The 24,893-nt window shown below is 34.1% G+C and overlaps 1 long non-coding RNA gene across 3 annotated transcripts in view; it reads right to left on the bottom strand.

Moving 5' to 3' along the window:
- The window catches only part of LOC121013379 (uncharacterized), a 141,451-nt gene that overhangs the window by 58,969 nt on the left and 57,589 nt on the right, over positions 1-24,893 (bottom strand). The window contains exons 3-4 of one of the 3 annotated variants that reach the window (XR_005782673.1): positions 7,100-7,160; positions 4,923-5,710 (exon numbers count right to left, since the gene is read on the bottom strand). The exons of 1 other annotated variant lie outside the window; for it this stretch is intronic. This is a non-coding gene — a long non-coding RNA (uncharacterized LOC121013379). Of the gene's footprint in view, positions 1-4,922; positions 5,711-7,099; positions 7,161-24,893 lie in introns of those variants that run through there. One more of the 3 variants, XR_005782672.1, reaches the window with a different exon arrangement.

The following is a 24,893-nucleotide window of genomic DNA, read 5'->3' as shown; positions in this document are numbered from 1 at the left end:
GATTTATTGAAACTTATTTTATGGTGCAAAATGCAGTGTCAATCCCTCTTAGTTATACAGGTTAATCTCACTCAATATGAAAATGGGCTACAACAGGGCACAGATACCAGGGTGTTTGTTGGCTATCATAAGTGTCTATTATGTGCTAGTCTACATGCATATGGGAACCCTACATGCTCTCATGGAACTTCCACTATATCCAGGGAAGGGCACTAAAGTAAAAACATAAATCACTAAGTGAAAAAATGAATTATAGATTGTAATACGTACGATGAAACACATAAACAGGATGTGCTGGTAAAGCAAATTGGCTGATGCTGCTGTTTTTCTAAGGATAACCAGACAGTCTACAGAAGGACAACTGAGTTGTGAGAGTGGAATAAACCAGTCATTCAAAGAGCTGATGAAAAAAAAAGTATCAGCAGAGGTAATACTAGAAAGAGCTTGGTGTTGGAACATCAAAAGTATGGATTAGAGGGCACCTGGGTGGCTCATTTGGTTAAGTGTCCGACTTTGGCTCAGGTCATGATCTCTCAGTTCATGAGTTCGAACCTTGCATCAGGCTCTGTGCTGACAGCTAAGAGCCTGAAACCTGCTTTGGATTCTGTGTGTGTGTGTGTGTCTCTGTCCCACCCCTGCTTGCATGCTGTCTCTCTCTTTCTCTCAAAAATAAATAAACATTACAAAAATTTAAAAAATTTTAAAAAGTGTGGATTACAAAAGTAGCTGTCCCAGCTACAAAAGGAATATAATATGGCATGTGTTTGCGGAAGCCAGTAGAAATCATATGATCAGTTATATCAATGTTTTCCCAAGTAAATTAGAAACTGACAAAATAATTTTAAGCAGGGAGAGTGACATAAACTTATTTACCATAAAAAAAGAAGAAAAATTAATCTGACTGTTGCTTGGAGGTTTGGGGCCTATGGTGAAGGAGAGATAATAGATATTTGGCTGATCAGAATAAAAGTTGACACAAAGGTACCAGTTGGGAAACCACACAGTTTTCCAGGAAAACTGGGTTACCAGAAGTGAATTAGAGAAGAAATGGATGGACAGTAAATATATTTTCAGGATGTAGAGCTAACTAGATTGTTGATGGATTGAATATGTTGGGTGAAAGAAAAAGCAAATGAATCCCATAACCATTATGCTAAGTGAAAGAAGCCAAACACAGAGGACTATATATCTGTATGGTCCATTCACATGAATTTATAGATAAGGCAAATCTCCAGCAACAGAAAGCCAATCACTAATTATCTAGGGCAAGAGGTCAGAGAAGGGGGTGAGGTCTAAAGTGTCAGAGGAATGTTTAGGGTGATCAGACCTTTCTATATCTTGATTTTGTGAAGGTTACAGGACCATTTACAATTACTCAAATTCATATAACTATACACCTACACTAAGGGAATTTTATTGTCTGTAAATTATACCACAATACAACTATTAAAAATAGTCAAATATAAAAGGGGACCTATTTCTACCTGGCATTATAGATAAGGACATTCCTTTAATATACAAAAAGCAGGTAGAATTTTAGTGTAGCACAAATGCTCCATAAACACATTTTCTAAGAATCTAAAATATGATAAGAATGGACTAAACATATGAGAACATGAGAATTAATGGAAGAAATTCAAATGGTCAAAACATAGAAAAATAGACTTCTGGTTTCAACTATTCTATGTAAGGACATGAACAGGCTAGACAAGAAAAACTCAAAATCTATGCATTTTCTTGGACCTTGCAGAGAATTTGGATCACAGAGCAAACTACTACCTTGAAATCTGAGGTTGCACTCAGGGAAACTGAGTACCTGATGTTGGCTGTCCTGGAGTATAAGACATGAGACTCTAGAAAAATGGTAGAAACACTTCAATAGTATGTTTAACAAACTTCTGGGGGCCAAGTGTGGATTATTGTGAGAATAAAAAGCTCTTGAGGCCACAGGAAATAATACAAAGTACATTTTTTAATGTTTATTTTCGAGGGAGAGAGAGAGACAGAGCACAAGTGGGAAAGGGGCAGAGAGAGAGTGGAAAACACAGAACCTGAAACAGGCTCTGGGTTCTGAACTGTCAGCACAGAGCCTGCTGCAAGGCTCGAACTCAGGAACGAGGAGATCATGACCTAGGCTGAAGTCGGATGCTTAATCGACTGAGCCACACAGGTGCCCTTAATACAAGTACATTCTTAGAGCATAGAACAATTAAAAAGTAGAAATCAATAACATAGAAGTAGCTTAAAAATACCCAAATATATGGAAATTAAACCCATTTCTTTTTTTTCTTTTTAAAATTTCTAACATTTATTTATTTTTGAGAGACAGAGAGAGACAGAGTACGAGCAGGGGAGGGGCATGGAGAGAGAGGGAGACACAGAATCTGAAGCAGGCTCCAAGCTCTGAGCTGTCAGCACAGAGCCCAATGCAGGGCTTGAACTCATGAACCCTGAGATCATGACCTGAGCTGAAGTCAGCCACTTAACTGACTGAGCCACCCAGGTGCCCCACATTTCTTAATAACATATGGGTAAAAGAAGAAGCCTGGAAGGATTCAAAAATATTTTGAACTAAATGAAAATAAAACTACAGCTTATCAAAATTTGTGGGATGCATCAAAATCAGTATTTAAAGGGCAAACATTTAAAGGGCATAACATTAAATAAATATACATATAAGGAAAATATATACAATATAATATAATACCTTAGAAAATGAGATGAAAATGAGAGCAAAGGTAATAATACATTTTATTTATTTTATTTATTTATTTATTTTTAAAATTTTTTTTTCAACGTTTATTTATTTTTGGGACAGAGAGAGACAGAGCATGAACGGGGGAGGGGCAGAGAGAGAGAGGGAGACACAGAATGGGAAACAGGCTCCAGGCTCTGAGCCATCAGCCCAGAGCCTGATGCGGGGCTCGAACTCACGGACCGCGAGATCGTGACCTGGCTGAAGTCGGACGCTTAACCGACTGCGCCACCAGGCGCCCCTAATAATACATTTTAAACCCAAATCAATGTTATGGAAATTAGGGATAAAGAACATCTTTGAAACCAAAATTTAGTCTTTGGAAAACACTAAAATTGCTCAGATTCCAGCCATGTAAACTAAGGAAAAGAAGAAGAAGAAGGAGAAAAAGAAGAAGAAGAAGAAGACAACACAGGGATAAAAGAGGGGTCTTCACTACTGATTCCATGCACATTAAGAGATAATAAGATAATACTATAGACATGATGTCCATATTCTGATCCCTTAGATGATATGGGCTCATTCACTGAAAGGACAAAGTACAAAAATTCACTCAAGGAAACTGATAACTTTTAAACAAAATTGAATTAGTTGAAAAAAATAAAAAATATATATACTTTCAAAAACCAAAATACCAGACCCACATGGTTTCAACAGTGAATTATACCAAAGGTTTAAAAGAAAAAAAAGTAATATCAACTTTACACAGTGTCTTTCAGAAAACAGTAGAGGAAATAGCTTCCAATTTTTTAAGAGACTAGCACAGTCCTACTACCAAACCTATATAAGATATTACAAAAAAGAAAACTACTCATATGGTCTCATGACCCGACACAAGAATCCTTAACAACATATTAGCAAATTCAATTCAGCAACATATAAAAATATGATACATCATCATTAATATGACTCATTGGAATGCGAGGCTGATTCAACATTTGCATATCAGTATCATTCCTCATATTAACAAAATAAACATCATTATATCCATAGACGCAGAAAAGTATTTTATAAAGTAAAACAAGCATTCATGATAAAAACTCTCAAAAAAGTAAGCATAGGAGGAAAATTTTAATCAAGGTTTTATATGAGAAATCTCTAGGAAATATCACACTTAATGAGAGACTGAACACTTTCCATCTAAAATCAGAAACCAGGTGAATATGTCCTCTTTCACCTCCTCCAGCGCTATACTGGACATCTTAACTACTGCACTAATACAAGAAAAAAAGGCATGTCATTGGAAATGAAGAAATAAAATGGTATTTATTTGTACATGTTGTGACTGTCTATGTAGACAATGGCAAATATTATACAAAAAAAAAAAAAAACAAACCTGTAACTAATAAGTGAGTATAGCAAAATCTCAAACTACAAAAGTCAATTAATTGCCTTCCTATATACTAACATGAACAATAGGATATTAAAGTAAAAGAAATACTATTTTTAATAGCATCCAAAACATATTCAGTATTCTGTATGTGGGTAACTATAAAACACTACTAAAAGAAAAAAATAATAAAATCTTAAGAGATATTATGTATTTATAGATTAAAAGACTCAATATTTTCATAATATTAACTCTTCCTAATTTGATCTATACATTCAGTGCAGTCCCAACCCATCAATTTTGTGTAGATATTGACAAACTGATTGTAAAATGTATAGGGAAATGCAAAATATCTAGCATAGCTCGCATAATATTAAAGCAAAAGAAATTTGAAGGGATTACAATATCTGATTTCAAGAATTACTGTAAAACTACATTAATCATGACAGCATGGAATTAATGAAAGAATAGACATAAATTAATTGAACAAAATTGAATACCCATAATAGACCCACATAAATATAGTAAATTGAGTTTTGCAGAGTCTCAAAGGTAATTTAATGTTGAAAGAAGTTTTCCTAAAATAATGTTCCTAGAACAAATGGGTGTCCACATCCAAAAAAAAATGAACCTAGTCAGTGATTTTATGCCTTTAATAAAATTAGCTCAAAATGGATAGTGAACCTAAATATAAAGCTTAAAAATATACAACATCTACATGGCAATGAAGGAGGAAACATTTGTGACGTTGGGTTTGGTGTTGAATTGTTAGATATAATACCAAAAGCATAATCCATGAAAGAAAAATATGGTAGGTTGGGGTTCAATAAAATTTAAAAGCAAACAGACAAAGCGTCTGCTTTGGAAAAGACACTATTAAGAGAAGGAATAGACAAGCCACAGGCTTGAATATTTTACAAATACAGAGAATATTTTACAAAACTTATCTGATGAAGATCTTCTATCAAAGAACTCTTAACCCTGGACAATGTGAAATAATCAACCCTACTTAAAAATGAACTAAATTGCTAAACACCACTTTTAGTAGATTAAAAAAAAAAAAAAAGATGGCAAGGTAAGTATATGGAAAGACACTAAACATTACATTACATTAGGGAAATGTAAATTAAAACAATATAGAGATAATACCACACAGCTATTAGAATGTCTAAAATCCAAACTGGTCATACCCAGTGCTGGTAAAATGACGGTGCAATAGCAACTTTCATTTGGTGCTGCTGGGGAGGTAAATGATAGAGCCACTTTGAAAGACAGTTGTCAGTCTCCATAAAGCCAGACCTAAATTAACATATGACACAATGGTCATCTTGCAGGTATTTGCCCAACTGATTTAAAAACATGTTTGCATGTAAAAACTTGCGTGTCAATGCTTACATCATCTTCATTCATAATCACCCAAAACTGGAATTAACCGAGAGGCTCTTTAATTGGTAACTGAATGAATGCAGTGTGGTATGTCAATACTATGGAATGCTGTGAACAATCAAAAAGAAATGTTATTCTATACAGTAACATGGGTGAATTTGAAAGGCATATGTGTAAGTAGAGAATCCAGTCTGACAGGGCCGTAATTCCATTTACATGTCCTTTTGGAAGAGGCGGAGCTATAAGAGATAGAGTACAGATTAATAGTTGCTAGTGATGTTGGAAAGAGGAAGCATTACCTTGGTGATGCACAAGGGATTAGGGGAGATGGTGAAACCATTCTGCATGGAAGATACATGACAGTATTTGTTTTTCAAAATCCTTACCACCTTATAGCATGAGTAAACTTTAGAGGTTGTAAAATAAAAACAAATCTACTAGGAGAGCGGGGGATTTCTGGATGAATTTCAGACAGTAGCAAAATATCCAACTGTCTTACAAATATACGACCCACTCATAGTGAAGGTGGTGGGGAGAAGGGAGCTGACCTCAGTAACTTTAAAAAGAACTGGAAACTATAATTCTAATGACAAATGGAAATATACATAGCACAGTAGTCTAGTTAGTAACATCATTTCTCACGGGAGTATGAGTTAGCAAATTTGAAACAGCTGTACGTAGATACTTGAACTGACCAAATGAATGAATGGATGGTAGATGTTGAGAGCCAGACATGTATATTATGAATGCATATGCATATACATATCAATGAATATACACATGTGTGTATGCATATGGACTAAAAACATAGAATTTGTAGATACAGAAAGCAGAAAATTAACATTAGGCAAGTGCCAAATATGTTTATATCATAACTCTTCTAGTTTTACAGTAAGGATGGATCATTAGTCTATAGTATTTCTTTATTTCTTTGCTGAGATTGATGTTCATAGTCTTATTTAATAGCTGTAGTGATAGACTTTTTGTTGTTATATGCTGAGTTCAGTTTGACAGATTCAGCAATGAAGTTATTTTGCACAGGCTGGTAATTAGGTCTAGTGACAGGCAATACAACAAAATGGATCTTTAACCAAATAATGCAATGCACAGTGTGTTAATTTCAAATGATTTCTTTTGAATGCTAATTTGCTTCTGATTGTATTATTATTACAGATTTGGGATGCTGAGGTTTTTTAAAGACAATTTTGAGCAGTTTTAGGATCACAGCAAAATTGAAAGGAAGATACAGGTATTTCCCACATATCCTTTGCCCCACAAATGTACAGCCTTCTGCATTACCAATATCTTCCACCAGAATGGTACATTGCTGTACTTAATGAACCTACATTTTCACATCATAATTACCCAAAGTCCACAGTTTACCTTAGGGTTTACTCTTGGTGATGCACATTCTATAGGTTTCGACAGATATAGTAATATGCATCCCTAATTGTAGTATCACACAGAGTATTTTCACTGCCCCCAAAACAATTTGTACTCCACCTATTCATTTATGTTGGGTTTTATTTTTTGTTTGTTTGTTTTTCTGACTCTGCAGAAACTAACCTTAACCTTAATATTGTGGTCTCCTGGGAGCTTTTCTTCCACCAAATTGAAAACAAATTTACCTGCATCATTTTCAATTCCTTCTGGATGTGGTCAGTACCTGAGAAGTCATGCGGCTCACACCTAGAAGTATACATATAAAGTAAGAATGAGAACAAGCAGCCTTTGATTGAAACTAACCAGATTCCATGTCTAAATCTGTGGTCTGGCTCTTTGGACTCTCAGTTTCTGTATTTCTTCAATTTGCAAACATCCACGTTACTTCTCTTAGATGTATATTTTAGCTTTCTTGTGTGTTTTTCATGATGGCCCTAAGTCATTCCTAGGTTGTATATCTTTAAGGATTAAAAAAAAAAACCAAAAAACATTTGTAGGTTGATCTGAAAGTTTAGGTCTTAGATCTAAATATGGGACTAGAATATGGCACTTTTAGGAGTTCCAGTCTCCTGACTTTATACTAGACTTTCTTGAATCTCAATGATCTATCTAAACAATAGTTTAAAATGGTAACATCTCTTTGATTTTGTAAACTAAACTGAAATCACAATATAGAAATTGACCTCGAATTTAATTGGTCTTTAAGAAGTCAATGAGGTGGTGAATCAAGGGTTTTACTTGCTCCTTTTCATTTGTTAAACCCTACAGTAATATTTTTATCTGATCTTACTCTGCTTCTAAAATATGCTGCAATGATTTTTATGCAGCATAAATTATATGCTTTTCTGTATTTCATATGCCTGAGATGTTTCACTACTTTGAGTTATCCTATTGCAATATCTGTCTTGAATTGTGTCTCCTAATAGACTAGAACCATATCTCCTTACTTGATTATAGTCATTAAATCAAGAAATATTTATTGTGTTTATTCTAGATGTTGGGAATAAAACAATGAGCAAGAAAGACATAATTCTTGCCTCACATATCTAGTCAATTGGAAAGGTAGATCCTATCAGTTGCTATGACAGACAATTTCAAGATGTAGGGATCCATTTTTGCACAGTACTTTCAAAATCATTACTAAAAATAGAGGTTAGATAAAACTGATATGCTACAGTCAAACGATAGCCTAGATCATAAACTGTCTTTAAAAATCACTTCGTAGGGGCGCCTGGGTGGCGCAGTCGGTTAAGCGTCCGACTTCAGCCAGGTCACGATCTCGCTGTCCGTGAGTTCGAGCCCCGCGTCAGGCTCTGGGCTGATGGCTCACAGCCTGGAGCCTGTTTCCGATTCTGTGTCTCCCTCTCTCTCTCTCTGCCCCTCCCCCGTTCATGCTCTGTCTCTCTCTGTCCCAAAAATAAATAAACGTTGAAAAAAAAAATTTAAAAATCACTTTGTAAAGGTCAAGCCAAACTGAATTTATTAGACAGAATTTAAAGTTCCAGGTAATATTGAACATAAGCATATATTATTTAATAATTAAAATTTATTCAATTTTAAAGATTAAAATATTTCTATCAAACCAGATCCCAAGGGATTCTCAAAACAGTCTAGTTTTCCTTAGTAACCCATATCTTGTCATTGATGTATATACGTATATAGCTGATCTCTTGTATCTATCTATATTTTAGCCTTTACAGTCTCCTGGAAGTCATGTATTTCATGTATTATTACCTTTTGAGTGAAATAGTGATTGAATTTACTTTTCCTAGATTTATGTGTGAGAAACAGTAATTGTATTTATTTAGCATAAATTTATCAAGGGAATAACTCCCTTTGCACTGTTAACTTTTGTGTTTAGCCCATAGTCATTTTAACAGGGCTACACATTATTTAGTATTTATAAAAATATAAATTTATAAAGACCTTTAGCATCAATTAGATAGAATAATAGATAATGTGGGATCAGCAATAATAATAATAAACTGAGTTCTTATTTCATAGAACATTGATCTTCATTTTGATGGGGATTGGGGCTTTAAGTCAGACCTCATACGAATAATAAAACAAGTAGCTATATAATTGTGACAAGCTATATGAGGGAGAAGTAAAAAAATGAATTCAAAGTGAAAATAGAGATGTGTAAATCAAGAAGGAGTGTCACAGAAATTATCTCTAAGTTAAGGAAATTGAATATAAGACAAGAAAGGTGAGGAAATGTTGAGAGGCAGCGATTTGGGTGCTGGTAGTAGGAGGGTGATTGGATAGAATGGAACAACAGGTAGAGATAATAATAAGGCCTTGAACCTAAAAGGATTTAGTGCTGTGAAGAAACTGAAAAAAACCAATATTCTTGCAGTGAAAGAGCAAAAAACAGAAAAATATCTGCAACAATAGGACAGATCAATCTGGACTCTGCAGGTTATGCTAAGTACATTAATTTACTTTAAGAACACATTTTTAAAAGGTAGAGTTACATTCATTGATTATGTTTTCTATCCTTTCTCTCTCTCTCTCTCTTTTTAAGTAATCTCTATGCCCGGTGTGGGACTTGATCTCTCCACCCCAAGATCAGGAGTCATGTGCTCTACTGACTGAGCCAGCCAGGTGCCCCAGTTATGTTTTTTTTTTAATGCTTATTTTACTGCTGTTTTAGTAGAGTATTGGAGAGAGACAGGAATAGACCAGAAATCAACTAGAAGGTTTTTAAAATAGTTCAAATAACTTGTAATAAGAGAAAAGAAGGGGACATTTTAATAGAAATTCACTTAAGTGGGGATGGATTATGGTGGGTGATGAGAGAATGGTTTCTAGAACGCTCCCCAGATTTCAGCCTTGAGCACTCGATGTATAGCAGAGTCCATTGTTCATGTAAGGAAGACTGGGAGAGAAATGTACTTGGAGGATGATGTTGAGAGTTTGGTTTCACATGTGCCATATTTGTGATATTTATCAGACACCCAAATGATGATCTCAGATAGACAGGTGTGCATTCTAGAGCTTAGAAGGGACATCTGTGAATAAAATTTGTGAGTCATTTACGTATTCATGGTGTTTGAAGTTATGGTAGTGGACAGTACTGCAAGAAGAGAGTATAGACTTAGAAGGAAAATGGCCTCATATGGAGACCCAGGAGTGGAAACTTGAGTAATTTTCTGAAGCATCCAACTTGAGGGAAATATGGCAATAAAGATGTAAATAATCCAGAGAGTTGGGTGAGAATCACCAAGAAAGTTTTGTGTCTCAGAAATGAAGTAGAGTGTTTTCAAGATAGAATGATAAACCGACATAGAAAGACAAATGCTACTGAGAGATCCAGATATTTGAAATTAAATAACCTCCACAGCTCCCCCATTGACATTCACATTTTTATTCCCATACTATGTCTCCCCAAACTAGCCCAATTTCTAAAACAAAACAAGAAAAAAAATCCGAACATTCTTGATCATCTTCATTTTTTGTCGTTTTAGGAAGGTTACTCAAATAATTTCAAATATTTTCCAAATAATTTGTTTAGACCTTTAGGTTTTGATCCATTAGCGTAAAATATATTCACCTTTCCTAAGAAACATATCTGTTTCACCATATTACAAAGACATTTATATTTTAGTACTTTTATTTGTTAACTGTTAAGTTCTTGAGAATCCAATTTCTAGGCCTGATTTACCAGAATCATACTACAAGCTACTTTTCGTTTGTTTGCTTTCAAAAATATGATGACCTCTGACCCTCACTTTCAACTGATAATTTACATCAATCTACATTAAGATCTTATTATTTGTTATACTTCTTTAGAACATATTTTGGTTTGGGTCCTCATTTTTCTTATTAATTTTTTTCACTTCTCTTTCACTTGACTTTTGTCTTTCAGAAATTTGTCAAAATCTTTATTCTGCTTACATTCACATTTACCCTCTGCAAAAACACACAGAAAATGTATTTATTTTTTCTGTTTTGTACCTATTATTCCAAAGCTTTCAGGAGATGACAGAGGCAAATTTATAGGCTCAATCTTTCTTGAACTAATAAGTTATCCATTGGATTTGCAACATCGGCTTTCAGAATGCTTAAATACTGATACTGATGTGAAAGTTTGAGTACTGAGCAAGTGAGCCACTGAAGATGTAGGAGGAGTGTAAACACTGAAGTGGGTATTGACCAGGAAGGAAGTTATGTGACACAGAGCCTAGTCAGACAGAATTAATATTTTTCCTTTGAAATTTTCAGTCCCCTCATTTCTTAGGAAATCTTAGTCGCTTACAGATTTGGAGATTCCATAGATATGTGGGCTTCAAATATAGTGCAAATGCAGAAGAGTATTGTTAGTAATTTTCCAAACAGCTTGCTTACTGATGGTGGGTATTTGTTATATTTAAATACAATAATCCCTCTTTCTTGCTGTCTTGAAGGATATGGTTTGTAACGACTCCAAGGTCCATAAAGTATGTAAAAACTGGTATTTCCAAGCTGAACAGCCTCTACATATAATTTAGATTATTTTCTAAGGAAACGGGCCCAATATAAAATTAATTTTCCATTTTCAAGCCAAATTACAAAATATTCCTGAGATCACTTAGCTCCCGCAAGACTGCATTACACAGAAATGTCTTCCACAGATTTGGAGATTCTCTTGTGCACTTTTCCTCTAAATCATTTATAAAAATGTTAAATAAGGCATATGCTGGCACTACTCCCTAAGGAGCATTGCTGTGTACACTTCCTTATTTAGAAAAGTGCCTACTTATTCCCAACCTTTCCTCTTGTCTCTAAGCTAGTTTTGTATCCATGACAAAACTGTTCCCTAGATCCCCTGTTTTTTAAATTTTTAATACATTTTAGTACATAATTTTATCAATGATTTTTTTTAAAAAGTCCCAGTAGTTATTACTTTTATTGACACGGTTTTGTGCTTTTTTTTCCTCCTCCTTTTAAAAAGCTTTTATGATTTACCTTTTATGGCTTTTATATTTTTATGGGACCCATTAACTATTATACTAATATATTTTGTTTGCTCTCTTTACTAGATAATCTACTAGTTTTCTTGGAATGTCATTGGGCTCTATTGTTTCATTTACTACAGAACATCTTATTCGAGAGGAATAAGAAACCAATCAACGTGGTCATCCATAATAACTAATTTTTTTTTCTCAGATATTTCCCCACAGCTAAGACAGAGCTAGATATGTCCAAAGTTTTTAAAACACTATTTCATGGACTACCCCGTATTTTTCGTAGGTCCCATGCAAGGTATTTTCTCTCTTATCTATCCTAAGAGCAGAAAATCTCCATCAAGAATTGATGCAGACTGAAACTTAGGTTATTTGACATACCGTAGCCCCTTATTCACTATTTAACCCACTTGAGGTGGGTTGTCAGATAATTTCAGCAGAAATGTAGTAAGTATCACAATATCAAGCACATGAATAAATTGTATCATAATGCATATTATAAACCTACAGAGTAAGCAGAAAAAAAGAGTTGCACACAATCCATTTCACACAATGTCCTTGAGTCTCAAAAACAAAGCTGAACTATTTTTACCATGCAGTTAAAAGAAACAGATTTGGATGTTGAATATACTCCTTTTCTCAGATCTACAGCCAATAGAGGCAGGTTCATATAAAGTTCCTGGTCCAATTTACATTGTTTTCATGAATACTCATTTAGTGAATTTATGCTACATTGAGGTCTGTATATATATATATATATATATATATATATATATATATATTTCTTATTCCTGATTGCCTCTTTGTCTGATATTCTGACCGAAGGATTATACAACATGGCTCATATAAGGTAAATTATCCCAGATTCTGGTGCCTTTAACCACCCCCCCACCCTGCCATCAAGCTGCATAAGTTGCTTCATCACCTACCCCTTCTACTTTGTGACACTCAAATTTTATTGGAATGGTAATCTGTATATGGAAATGAAATGTAATGAGAATATCTAGCCATTTAAAAATTAATAGATTTGGTTCATTTAAAGTAATAAATGCAGCAGCAAGACACTAAGTGAAGAGCTTAGGTCTTAAGAGGATGAACAAAGGGGTTGGGACAGACTCACTTTCCATCAGCTCTGCAGTATTGTGTTTCTCAAATGACTCATCAAGCCAGCATTAGCTACCAACATGGAATAGCACTTCAGGCTTACATATCTTATAAATAACAAAAATCCTTCCCAGATTCTGGTTGTAGTTTGGCTTCTACTATTGAGAGTCAGGTACAAGTTACATATGTCTTTGAGTCTAAGTATTTAAAGGATATTTTGGGATCCTGAGAAATGATATTGAGCCAGAAACTGACTGTGTGGTTTTTGACACAGGATTGAAGGATGCCTAAAATTTTAACCAGGCAGAGATGGAAGCTGAGTGAGGACATTCAAGGTATAGAAAGCAGTGTGTGTAGGAAACAAAAAACAAGAAATGTCAGGAAGAAAATAGGTAGTTCTGTTTGGCTGCAATGTAGACTATATATGGGACATTAATGGGAAAAAAGGGATAAAAACATGGCTGCCATTTACAAAGTGCATTGTGAAGATTGGGGGGCAGGGTGTGTGCGAGTGGTGGCAATAGGAAGCCATGAAAGAGTTTGAGAATAAGGGTGATGATCAGAGGTGGGCCTTGGAAGTCCAAATCTGATTACTGTATGTTATGACGGTTGGACCACAGAGAGTCTGGAGGCAGGTTGTGCATGAGGTCAAATATGAAATATATAAAAGGAGAATGTTTTTGAGGAAAAAATTGTCAATTGATGTTTTATTTCCTGCAGATTTCTTTATCCCGTAGGTTTCCGCCTATTGAATATATGCCATGTAATGTTTCAGAGGGCAGGCAGGTACCATCTAGTTAGAACAAAGAAGTCATTGCTCAACTTTGGCTTTCAAATTATAAATAATTTTTGGATTTAGAGTTATCGGTACTTTTACAGTTTAGAGTTATCGGTACTTTTGTTCATTTTCTGTGAGAATTGATTGGGCAGTTAGCAGCCATAAATAATTTGGGTATGCATACTTATCAGATTTCCCAAGGATCTGTGTCTAGAGGACCCACTTTAGCAATTGCAGCCCTATGTATCTTTTAAAGAAGGCTGTGATATTTCTTTTGTTTTTCTATTCCAAATCTGACATTTTCTTTCAAAGGAAGTTTGTATTGGCTCACTCTCACCTTGTTATTTGGAAACAGGAGCTTCTGAGAACTACATTCCCCAGAGAGTGATAGATCAATGTGGGAGTTCACATTTGTTTGAATGTATGTCAGGTAATCATAGTACAGCCCCTGACTATTGACTGAACAAAGAGAAAGTGAAAAATTCTGGTATTTTCCATGGGAATCACAAATTCTAAGGATATTTGTGCAATAAAATGAAAATATGAGTTTTTTATTTATTTTCAAAAAACAACTTGTTAATCCATGACCTATAAAAAGAATTGTGGTTTGGGTGATCATTATACCTGAAAGGCTTTATTTAACATTGCACTGCTTTATTTCTGTATTGTAATTTTTCCCATGGGTAGCTAAATTTACTATTTAGTACTGTTCATTTCTATGATGCCAACTTCTCTAAATATGCATTACTTAAGTATTTCGATATATACCAATGCTACCGCTTTCATGTTTATATACATATCCCAAAATGGAAACCTAAAAGATGATTAATAATAGACCATAAAAAAAACAGAGAAAAGTTAATAAAACATGAGATTTTGTACTGGTTCTGATTCCCAATGCCTGGTCGTAAAGCCTCAATTATCAGTCAGTTGGTTTCCCCATGATAGGAGATAACTATTAATAATATTTAACTAAGACTTGAATAATGCTTTGTAACTTTTAAAATGCTTTCATATGCAGACTAATATCTTCATAATTGCCCTTTGCAGTATTCTTTGTTCATTTTCCCCTCAGTTCATTGAGCCCCAGTGGGATTAAGTTACCTTTCCATGATGACAATTAGAAACGAAGAGCCGGAACATGCTTCTTTCTCTGTGTAGCTATGTCTGGGCTCCTTTCCTAACACCTCTATATTGCCTCTCTCCATCTTTGACCCCATTAGCATCACGTTTTCCCAGCACTTTCTCCAATCGGCTGCATCACAATTGCATCTCCTGGGCATAGATGCCCTGATAGGTGGGTATCAGTAAAGAGGAATACCTCAAAGCACTTTTTTTTTTTTTTTTTTTTTTTTTTTTTTTTTTAGCGAGTCAGTAACATCATCTTTGTGGATGGCCTCCTGCCTGCGTATTTGTTTCATGAGTGAGAGCATCTCTTTAGCTCTTATGCAAAATGAAAGGATCATTACGAACACCAATTTAAATTAGAGTAGGCAGAGTAAATCTGTAAAAGACAAAAAAAATTAATCACCTGTGGCAACTGTCATTTGAAGTTACCCTTCCCTCATTCCACTCCAGCTCATCCACATAAAAACAAAGAGAGATCATATTGTTTACTGGTATCAAACTGCAGAATTTGGCTTGCCTTAGGCACTGCTCTAGCCCAGAATCCAAGCCGCCACAAATACCAATTTGGAATGCAGCTTCAGCTCTAGTGGAAAAGCTGTCACAGGCAAGTCTAAAATACTGAGAGTGCTGAGCTACTGACATTGCTAAAGATGATCATGAAGACATTTATCCAGCCTCTCCTGCCTCCCCTTCGCCCAGCCCTTCAGAAGCTTATGTCAAGTGTGACAGGCTAGGTGATGAATGGGTAGAAAGTTGACAGGTGACGACAGGCGCCTGAGTAAGTGAAATCCTCTATCGTTAATTCTTGGGATTTTACCTTTCTGACACAATGAACGGATATTAGAATGTGTGACTAAATAAACCACAATGAGAAAAGTCATTCACTGAAAAATAGAGTCCAGAACAGAAAGCCATGCTCTCAGTGTGGTCAGGCTTCTTGATTACTGGACTTTTGGAATTCACTACCTAATCAAGTATACGTTATTTAGAGCTAAGTGGGATGATTAGCAGAGTTGTTTCTCCCAGGAATATGTACCCGGCACACTTAGCTCAAAGTCATGAGTCAGAAAAATCCCATTTCTCATAAATCTCTTCTAGACTAGACTAAAAAAGAAATCAGCTCATTGGAATTTTGATTAATGAGAAAAGGAGAAAGGTTGCAGGGTGAGTGCTTTGTTCTATTGATGTCCATGAAATGTTGGTGACTGCCTGACACATCCCAGTCCAAAGCAATTGAAAATCATTTTAACTTTGCTTTGTTTTGAGAGGCTTAGGGGTTATTGAATTGAGAGAAATTGGACTGAAACAAGTAATTTTTTTGACACAGGCCACTAAACAGCTTGGAGACCAAGAGCCTTAAGGCCCCAAGCAGGTCATTTAGTATAGAGTGGTGACTTTTTCAGAGGGTGCTCTCTTCTTGTATAAATAAACTGAGAAACAGAAGTCTTAGGGATCTTCCAAATTTCTTTACATGTCTTCATATTAGCAATTAGCAATTAATGGCAATGAGGTTTTTCCCTGTGCCTCTACATCACAGTTGGGATCATTATGGGCAAAGGAGGTGAAAAAGTTGTATCCCCTTCTTATAGTAGGGAGGAGAATTTCATGATTCAAGTTCAAAACTATAAATTTCTATTCTAGGTAACATATCATGCTCTTTGAAGACTCAAAGGAATTATATTTGACAGGATTTTTAAATATAGTAATACTGTGGTGGAGACTAAAAACAATTCTTAAATTGCTTCTCAACTTTTTAACGACAGTTTTATGACCGTAGTGTTTTGTGTCATGCTTTTTTTAATTTAATTTGAAAATGTTCATTCTATTTAACATATATATTTCCATTACTGAAGTAAAAGTGCCCTGATAAAAGCAATTTTCAATTCTTTTCCTCTTTTCCCTAAAATTATATCATAACTTACTTGCTGATTCTTCTTGATTTAGGACATTTTATTTTTCTATAAATCCCTTAAATATTTTATGGCAATTATATTTAGAAGCTATATATGTTATGTTTTTTATTTGGGGGTATCCTGTAATGACCCTTCTTGAAAAGTATATTTTGTAATATCTTTAGTCCTTATAGATTTACATCCTTTTATAGTTAAATTTTTTAAACAGTTATCTGTTTTTCTTACTTTTCTGTACCATCTTCTTGGGAAAACTATATTTTGTATTATATATGTTTCAATAATTAACACTGTATATTACAGTATATGTTATGACGGTGAGATATCTTGTATATAGCTTTATAAAGTCATTGATACTCAATGAATTTTTGTTGCTACTTTTTTATACCTAAACTTATTTTATACTTATTTTAATATTTGTCTTTTTTTTTTCAACATTTATTTATTTATTGGGACAGAGACAGAGCATGAACGGGGGAGGGGCAAAGAGAGAGGGAGACACAGAATCGGAAACAGGCTCCAGGCTCTGAGCCATCAGCCCAGAGCCCGACGCGGGGCTCGAACTCACGGACCGCGAGATCGTGACCTGGCTGAAGTCGGACGCTTAACCGACTGCGCCACCCAGGCGCCCCAATATTTGTCTTTTTAAATTCTGTTATTTCCAAATAATCATTGCCCTACTATTAAGGCAAGATAGAATTTAAATCATTTGTCTCAGTTCATGCTTTTTTGTAACTTAAGGGAATTTTGATGATTCTCTTTATTCTGAGGTCAAATCTATACCCATGATGTCATAAACAGGTTCTAGATCTTCAAGTCTGGCCAAGAAAATTAATTACTCAGAACCTCAAGTACCTTCTGGAAAATAAGCTCAATTATCTGTAGTGAGTCTTAAATAAGGTGAAATATATCCAGTGTTTAAGAAATAGCATAGAAAGCCTTCACCAATGAGAAGTTATTACTTTTATTCTAGACTCCAGGGATGATTTACAGACTACAAAAAGAAATATCCCCTCTCAGATTAGTTTAAGTAGTTTTGTTATCTACTGATTTTGTTTTGGACATTCTTCATGGAACTGATGATAGGATAATCAGGAATTGTTTCTACTCTCAAGGAATTGTTTCTACTCTCAAGTCTGTTTCAGACTACAGGAGAGAGAGAACACACATTCTAATGAATAATAACTCAATGCGATGTGTACTTTATAAAAGCATATAACATAAAGAAGTGTATAGGAGAAGGAGTGATTCACCACTATTGGAGGCGGGGAAAGTTGGAATAACAAGCTACTTATCATGAGCAAACTTGTTATGGGCAAGTTCAAGAAGAATGAATGTATGTGCACCAGCTATCAAGGTGTGAAGAAGGGAAGAAAATTCCAGGTGCAGTAACGTCATATAAATAGGATATGTATAGTCATATAATATAAAGATTTTATATGTAACATAAAGCATTATAAAAATTCCAATAAAGCTTAGTCAAATGTGTGTATATGTTTTAAATATTAACAAAGAAATTTCATTGGCTTATCATGCATTTGAATTTACGTAAGCCTTTTTTAGCCTAGAGATAAACATGCTGACAGTAAAAAATGTAAAATCTGCACAGAAGAGTATAAAGTGTAAAATTAAGGTCACCTTTTACCATCAAAATATTGATCTCTGTTAAGATTTTTTCATGTAGCCTTCCAGAAGTATTCAATGAACATGAATGTCTATATAAGGATTCACCCACTAGCAGTTTGAGGCAAATCAGTCTTGGTTTTGAATGGACAATATGGTAGTTTAAAATTTTAAAACTAAATTTGAATGCATCTTAGGGTGAAATTCATACTACATTTTACCATTACCTTTTGTTCTTTTACTTAGCTACAGTACATATTGATGATACTTTCCTGGTCTTTGAAAGACAGCTGTGGAGTTGTGACCTCTGAAGCAAACATGCACGATTAGAGTGTGTGTGTGTGTGTGTGTGTGTGTGTGTGTGTGTGCATTATAAAGAATTATGTTAAACTTCTATAGTCCACTTTGCTGTGTTTCTTCATATTATGTAATGAATATTTTTCATATCAGACATAGATATTTACATTATGCTTTAAAAATAATTACATAGTATCACTTTTTAAGGTTATATCATAATTTATTTAACCAGTTCCTGAATAATAAACTTTGTTTTTTTCCCCTTGCTATTATCACAGTGTTGGAAGAAAGATTCTGGACATATAAATTTAGGCATTTATGTGAATGTATCTAAAGGTAATGTATAGAAATGGATTTAATTGGAAGTATTAGGGATATTAATCATTTGTCTCTTCAATATGTTTTAAGTGATGGGTAAGAAGAAACACAGAGAAAAATGAAGAGAAGAAGAAAGGGTACATTAATGACAGGAAGTGTCCCAAACCTCACAAATTCAGGGTGTTTTGGCAAAGCTAGATTGAAATACATAGGTGGAATCTGAAGCCAAAGAGGCATCTCCCTTTATCACTACTGTCCACACCTCAGCACCACCCCATGAGAGTTTGATCTTGCCAACTTGGATGAGCAAGTAGCTAAATGCATGGTAATGGCAAGCCCATTGCAGAGATCTCACATGCCTTTTGTCTCTAGCCCTCAGTGATGAGCATATGGAGATTTGACCCAGGCTCACATGGACCTACTGATACCAAAGAACAGGCAGGTACTGGGGCTTAGGGGATTATGCTTCTAAGGGAAATACCTTATCTACTAATGAGATTGTGTGTCTCTTTTTTATTTTGATAGTTATCAATGAATTGCTTTCAAAAAGTTTGTAGCAACTTAAAATCAACTAAAAATCCTCAGCAATATTTGGTATTATTTAATATTTACCAATCTAACAGGCAAATAAGAGTTCCCTAATTGTTTAAAATTGCATCACTGTAAACATGGATAAAGTTGAGAAGTTTTTTTCCATAAGTTTTTGGACCATTTATATATATATATTTTACCTCTAAACTTTTATATACATAAGCTACCCATTTCTAGGAGTTAATATTTATTAAAGCAGCCATAAAATGCGATGAGATCTTGCCATTTGCAACAACATGGATGAACCTAGAAGGTATCATGCTAAGTGAAGTAAGTCAGAGAAAAACAAATACCATATGATTTACTTACATGTAGAAAAATCAAAAACAAATGAGTAAACAAACAAAAAAACAGAATCAGACATAAGAATTCAGAGAACTGCTGATTGCCCGAGGTGGGGGGTTGAGGACTGGCCAAAATGGGTGGAGGAGAGTTGGAGATACAAGCTTCCATTTATGGAGTGAATAAGTCATGGGAATAAAAGACATAAGGAATATAGTCAATGACTATGATAGTTTCTGGTGACAGATGGTACGTATGCTTGTGGTGAGCACGCGTAATGTATAGGCTCGTAGAATCACTATGTTGTACACCTGAAACTAATGCAACATTGCGTGTCAAGTATACTCATATAAAAAAGAGTAAGTGTATCATCAAGAATAAAACACAGACTAGACAGATAATTGTAGTAGGTCTTGAGTTTTCCTACAAAATGATAACCAAATGAAATTTCATTAGATATTCCATAGAGATAGGAACATAGGAGAAAAACATCACACACTCCTTAGTTCACTGGTATTGAGTAAAATCCTCACATAGTAAAACCTATCTCTTTTAGTAAAATTGAATTTCATAAACGTGAGTGTTTGGAGTAAATGGAATAAAATGAAATGGAGCAATCTTCCAAAAATCTCTCCTCCATTTCAAATATTATTTATTATATGGAAATTTATGTTGTTTTCTGGCTATCCAGTTTCCTCAATACTGTAGTGAATAATCCAAACATTTTCCACTGATTTAAATGCCATCGTAGTTAGACACTAAGTTTCCATATAAATTTGGAGACCTTTCTCTAAAAAATTATTAATTGACTTCTCTGGTTATTTCTCTGCCTGTATCTTACAGGTACAGTGATATAACTTTATTTTAGAACTGGTAATATCTTCCTCTTAAGTCTTTTTCTTTTGTTTTTTTTCTCACCTCTTTGTTTTTCCATATGAAATATAAAAACCATTTCCAAAGAGAGTGATAATAATTAAATAAATTTTAAGACATCATTAAAAACTTCACAGCATTGAGACTTCATACCCAAAAAAGGATTCTTTGTGTTTTGACTTTCTTAAAGGAAATCTTGTGCACGTTTATAATTTTTTTTTTTTTTTAATTTAGGTTCTGGAGCTCCTGGGTGGCTCATTCGGTTGAGCGTCCGACTTTGGCTCAGATCATGATCTCACGGTTTGTGGGTTTGAGCCCCACATCAGGCTCTGTGCTGACAGCTCGGAGCCTGGAGCCTGCTTCAGATTCTGCGTCTCCCTCTCTCTCTGCCCCTCCCTCGCTCACACTCTGTCTCTTTCTCTCTCATAAATAAATAAATATTAAAAAATACGTAAATTCTAAAAGATTTGGTAATTAAGAATGAGTTTGATTAGACGGTCATTCTTCTTTTGCTCTTAATTGTTACAACAATTTAATTCCTAAAAAGGATAAAATGGCATCTTTCCTGATACACCCCCAAGTTTTTTAAAATTTTTTGAAAGTTTAAGTAGATTAAGAAATAAAGGAAGAAATACCAGATAAAAATCATGATATATGAGAAGATTACATTCCTGGCTCTAGAATACTGAGTTTATTCATGAAATTTAATCAATATCAAATTGATCTATTCAAATGTTTGATCTTGTGGTCGATAGGAAAACTACCCCTAGCAGTAGGAAAAAAGGTGGAGTCATATTATTTTCAATTTGTAAAAATATCCCAGTTGCTCACAGCAGATACTTATCATCATAAGAAGTAATAATTTCCATTAATATTACATATATAGATTTAAAGTGCTTTTTTCAAACAACTCTTTTGGTTCCGAAATCATATATCACTGCAAGAAAGGTTTATTACTTCTAGGCTAGAAATGAGGCAATTAAAACACTAAGAGTCAAAGTAATCAAGGAAACAGGGTTATTATATAAATAGTTATTACAATCCACTTATTCCACTGCCTTCTCCACTGTGCTCTATTGTAATCTGCATGGCATTTAGAATGTTAATTAAGCTTTAAAATATTCTAGACATATAGATAAATAAATACATATCCCACGTTAGGAAGATACAATAGTTTATTTAAATTTTTTTTCAACGTTTTTTTTATTTTTGGGACAGAGAGAGACAGAGCATGAACGGGGGAGGGGCTGAGAGAGAGGGAGACACAGAATCGGAAACAGGCTCCAGGCTCTGAGCCATCAGCCCAGAGCCCGACGCGGGGCTCGAACTCACGGACCGCGAGATCGTGACCTGGCTGAAGTCGGACGCTTAACCGACTGCGCCACCCAGGCGCCCCAACAATAGTTTATTTAAAAAGTAATAGATTTTCATAACAACCCTTTATAAATTATTTGATACTAAGACATAACATTAGACCATAAAGAAAGAATTGCTAAGAATGTTAAATAAGTATAAACAGTAATAACTGTGCTAACTAGGGTTGTTACATAAACAGCATTTCAAAGCTATTATATAAAATGAATTTTCAGCTATTAAAGGATATTGGCAAAAACTCTGGGCTTAAAAAATAAGTGTATGAAAACTAAGTGGGATACTTAGGAACTAGATAAAGCCAATAGTTTTACTTAAAATGACTAGAAAAACACACCAAATATCCTATGTCTCTCATTAATTTTATTTTAAGAAAATACTCTCTTAAATGAAAAAAAAATCAAAAAATAATTTTCTGGTAAAAATGCAATGTGATTCACTGAGTAATGTTTATCTCAATTATGAAATACTTTAAAAAGTTCTTTAAAAGAGATTTTATTTTTTTCTAAGCAAAATACTTCTCATTATTTTTGCTTTTATTTCCCTTGCCTCAGGAGACATATCTAGGAAAAAGTTGCTATGGCTTATATCAAAGAAGTTACTGCCTGTGTTTTCTTCTAGGAGTTTTATGGTTTCAGGTATCACATTTTGGTCTTTCATCCATTTTGAATTTATTTTGGGGGGTATGGTGTAAGTACGTGGTCCAGTTTCATTCCTCTGTCTGTCGCTGTCCAGTTTTCCCAACACCATATGTTGAAGATATTGTCTTTTTTCCCATTGAATATTCTTTCCTTATAATCCATATATGGATTCGTTTACCATATACTTGTGGATTCATTTCTGGGTTTTCCACTGTTCTATTGACTTATGTGTCTATTTTTGTGCCAGCGCTATACTGTTTTGACTAGTACAGCATTGTAATACAACTTGAAATCTGGAATTGTGATGCCTCCAACTTTGCTTTTCTTTCTCAAGATTGCCTTGGTTATTTGGGGTCTTTGGTGGTTATGTACAAATTTTAGGACTGTTCTAGTTATCTGAAAAGTGCTGTTTTGATAGGGACTGTATTAAATGTGCAGATTGCTTTGGTCAGTATGGACATTTTAACAATATTTGTGCTTCTTATCCATTAGCATGGAATGTTTTTCCATTTCTTTGTGTTGTCTTGAATTTCACTCATCAGTTTTTTAGGGTTTTCAGAGTATAGGTCTTTCACCTCTTTGGTGCCTTTTGTTCCTAGATATCTTATTATTTAGAGTGTAATTATAAATGGGATTGTTTTCTTTTTAATTTCTCTTTATGATGGTTCATTATTGATGTATAGAAAGGAAAGTAATATAACAGTGTAAGTTAAATAACTAGAATTAAAAACTTAAAACAATTTTCATTATATAACATTTTACTCCCCATAAGGGTCTATCTCAGTGGAGCTTGCTGAAAGTCAATGGACGATTTAAGAACATTTACTATAAAAACAATTTTAAAGTATGAATCTAGTCTATAATGGAATTGTAACTATATGTTTCTTTCTTTGGGTATATAAGTAAATCTGTCTCAGTAAGACAGAATAAAATGTTTGATAGTTTTCCAAAGAATCAAAATATTGCACCAGAAAAATCTCAGAATAAAATTTGAATATTTGGTATAGTTTGATGTTGATTTAATGGAACCTATTCATGATGGAAGGGAAGGAGAAAAATACATAAATTTCCCATACTAAAATCATCTTTCGACTTAAATTCATCTTAGGATATCAATAACAAAAAGCAGAATTGCCTGTTTGAACATAGTTCTAAAGAAAACATTAAGTGTTTAAATTTCAAATCAAATTTGCATAAAATTATAAAGGGGAACAGATTAATGAATAAATACATAAAATTCAAAATTAAACCATCTACAAATAACCTGGTTCTATATGTTACTAACATCATTCCAAAATTGACTCCACATACACATGTAGATTTTTTAATTGTACTATAATGCTATTTAATAAAATATATCCTTTATTTTTATTTTAATTAACAAAAAACACCTTAGGTGAACCTGAAGAAGATTAGAATGACAAACATCAATGTTAATTAGTGTTTTCTATGTCAAGAGATACAGTTTCTAAAAGACCCTTTTGATATTACCAAGACTGATTCTGTCTTTTAATGGTTTTCTTAATAGGGTTTTAACTACTTTTATTACAGAATTTCTTGAATATTGCTAAAAGAAATAACATGATTGCTTTTATCTTCTCTCCCTCTTCCATTAATTTATTTGCCACTTATCGCTTAAATTATTAATATTTTGTTAAAGTATGTAATATTGACCATGTGTTCCACCACCGTTATTCCTTAGTAATTCAATCATCTTAATATTTAATATTTATTGCTGTTAATTTTTACCAATCTGTGTCGCATATTACATCTTATTTTCAATTACATTTTTACTTTGAGATAATGATAGATCCACATGCAATGATAAGAAATAATGCAGAAAAATCCCATGCATCCTTTTCCCAGTTCCCCTAAATGGTAGCATCTTGAAAGCCCATAGCATGACAATACTGATAAATATTGATAAAGGCAAGACACATAACTTGTCTATCATCTGAATTTTTTCTTATGCAGCCCTTTTATAGCCACAACCAATTCCTTTGTGCTTCCATTCCTCTTTTGATATCTGGCCACCAGTTATCCTCTGTTTCTATAATTTTATGTCAAGAACGCTATATAAAAGGAAACCTGCAGTATTTAACTTGTTAAAAATT

This window comes from Herpailurus yagouaroundi, unplaced genomic scaffold, assembly GCF_014898765.1.
Source record: "Herpailurus yagouaroundi ecotype Mexico unplaced genomic scaffold, PumYag 198, whole genome shotgun sequence".
Lineage (NCBI taxonomy): Eukaryota > Metazoa > Chordata > Mammalia > Carnivora > Felidae > Herpailurus > Herpailurus yagouaroundi.
Note: the sequence above shows the minus strand (reverse complement) of the source record. Positions and strands in the feature narration are given on the sequence as shown.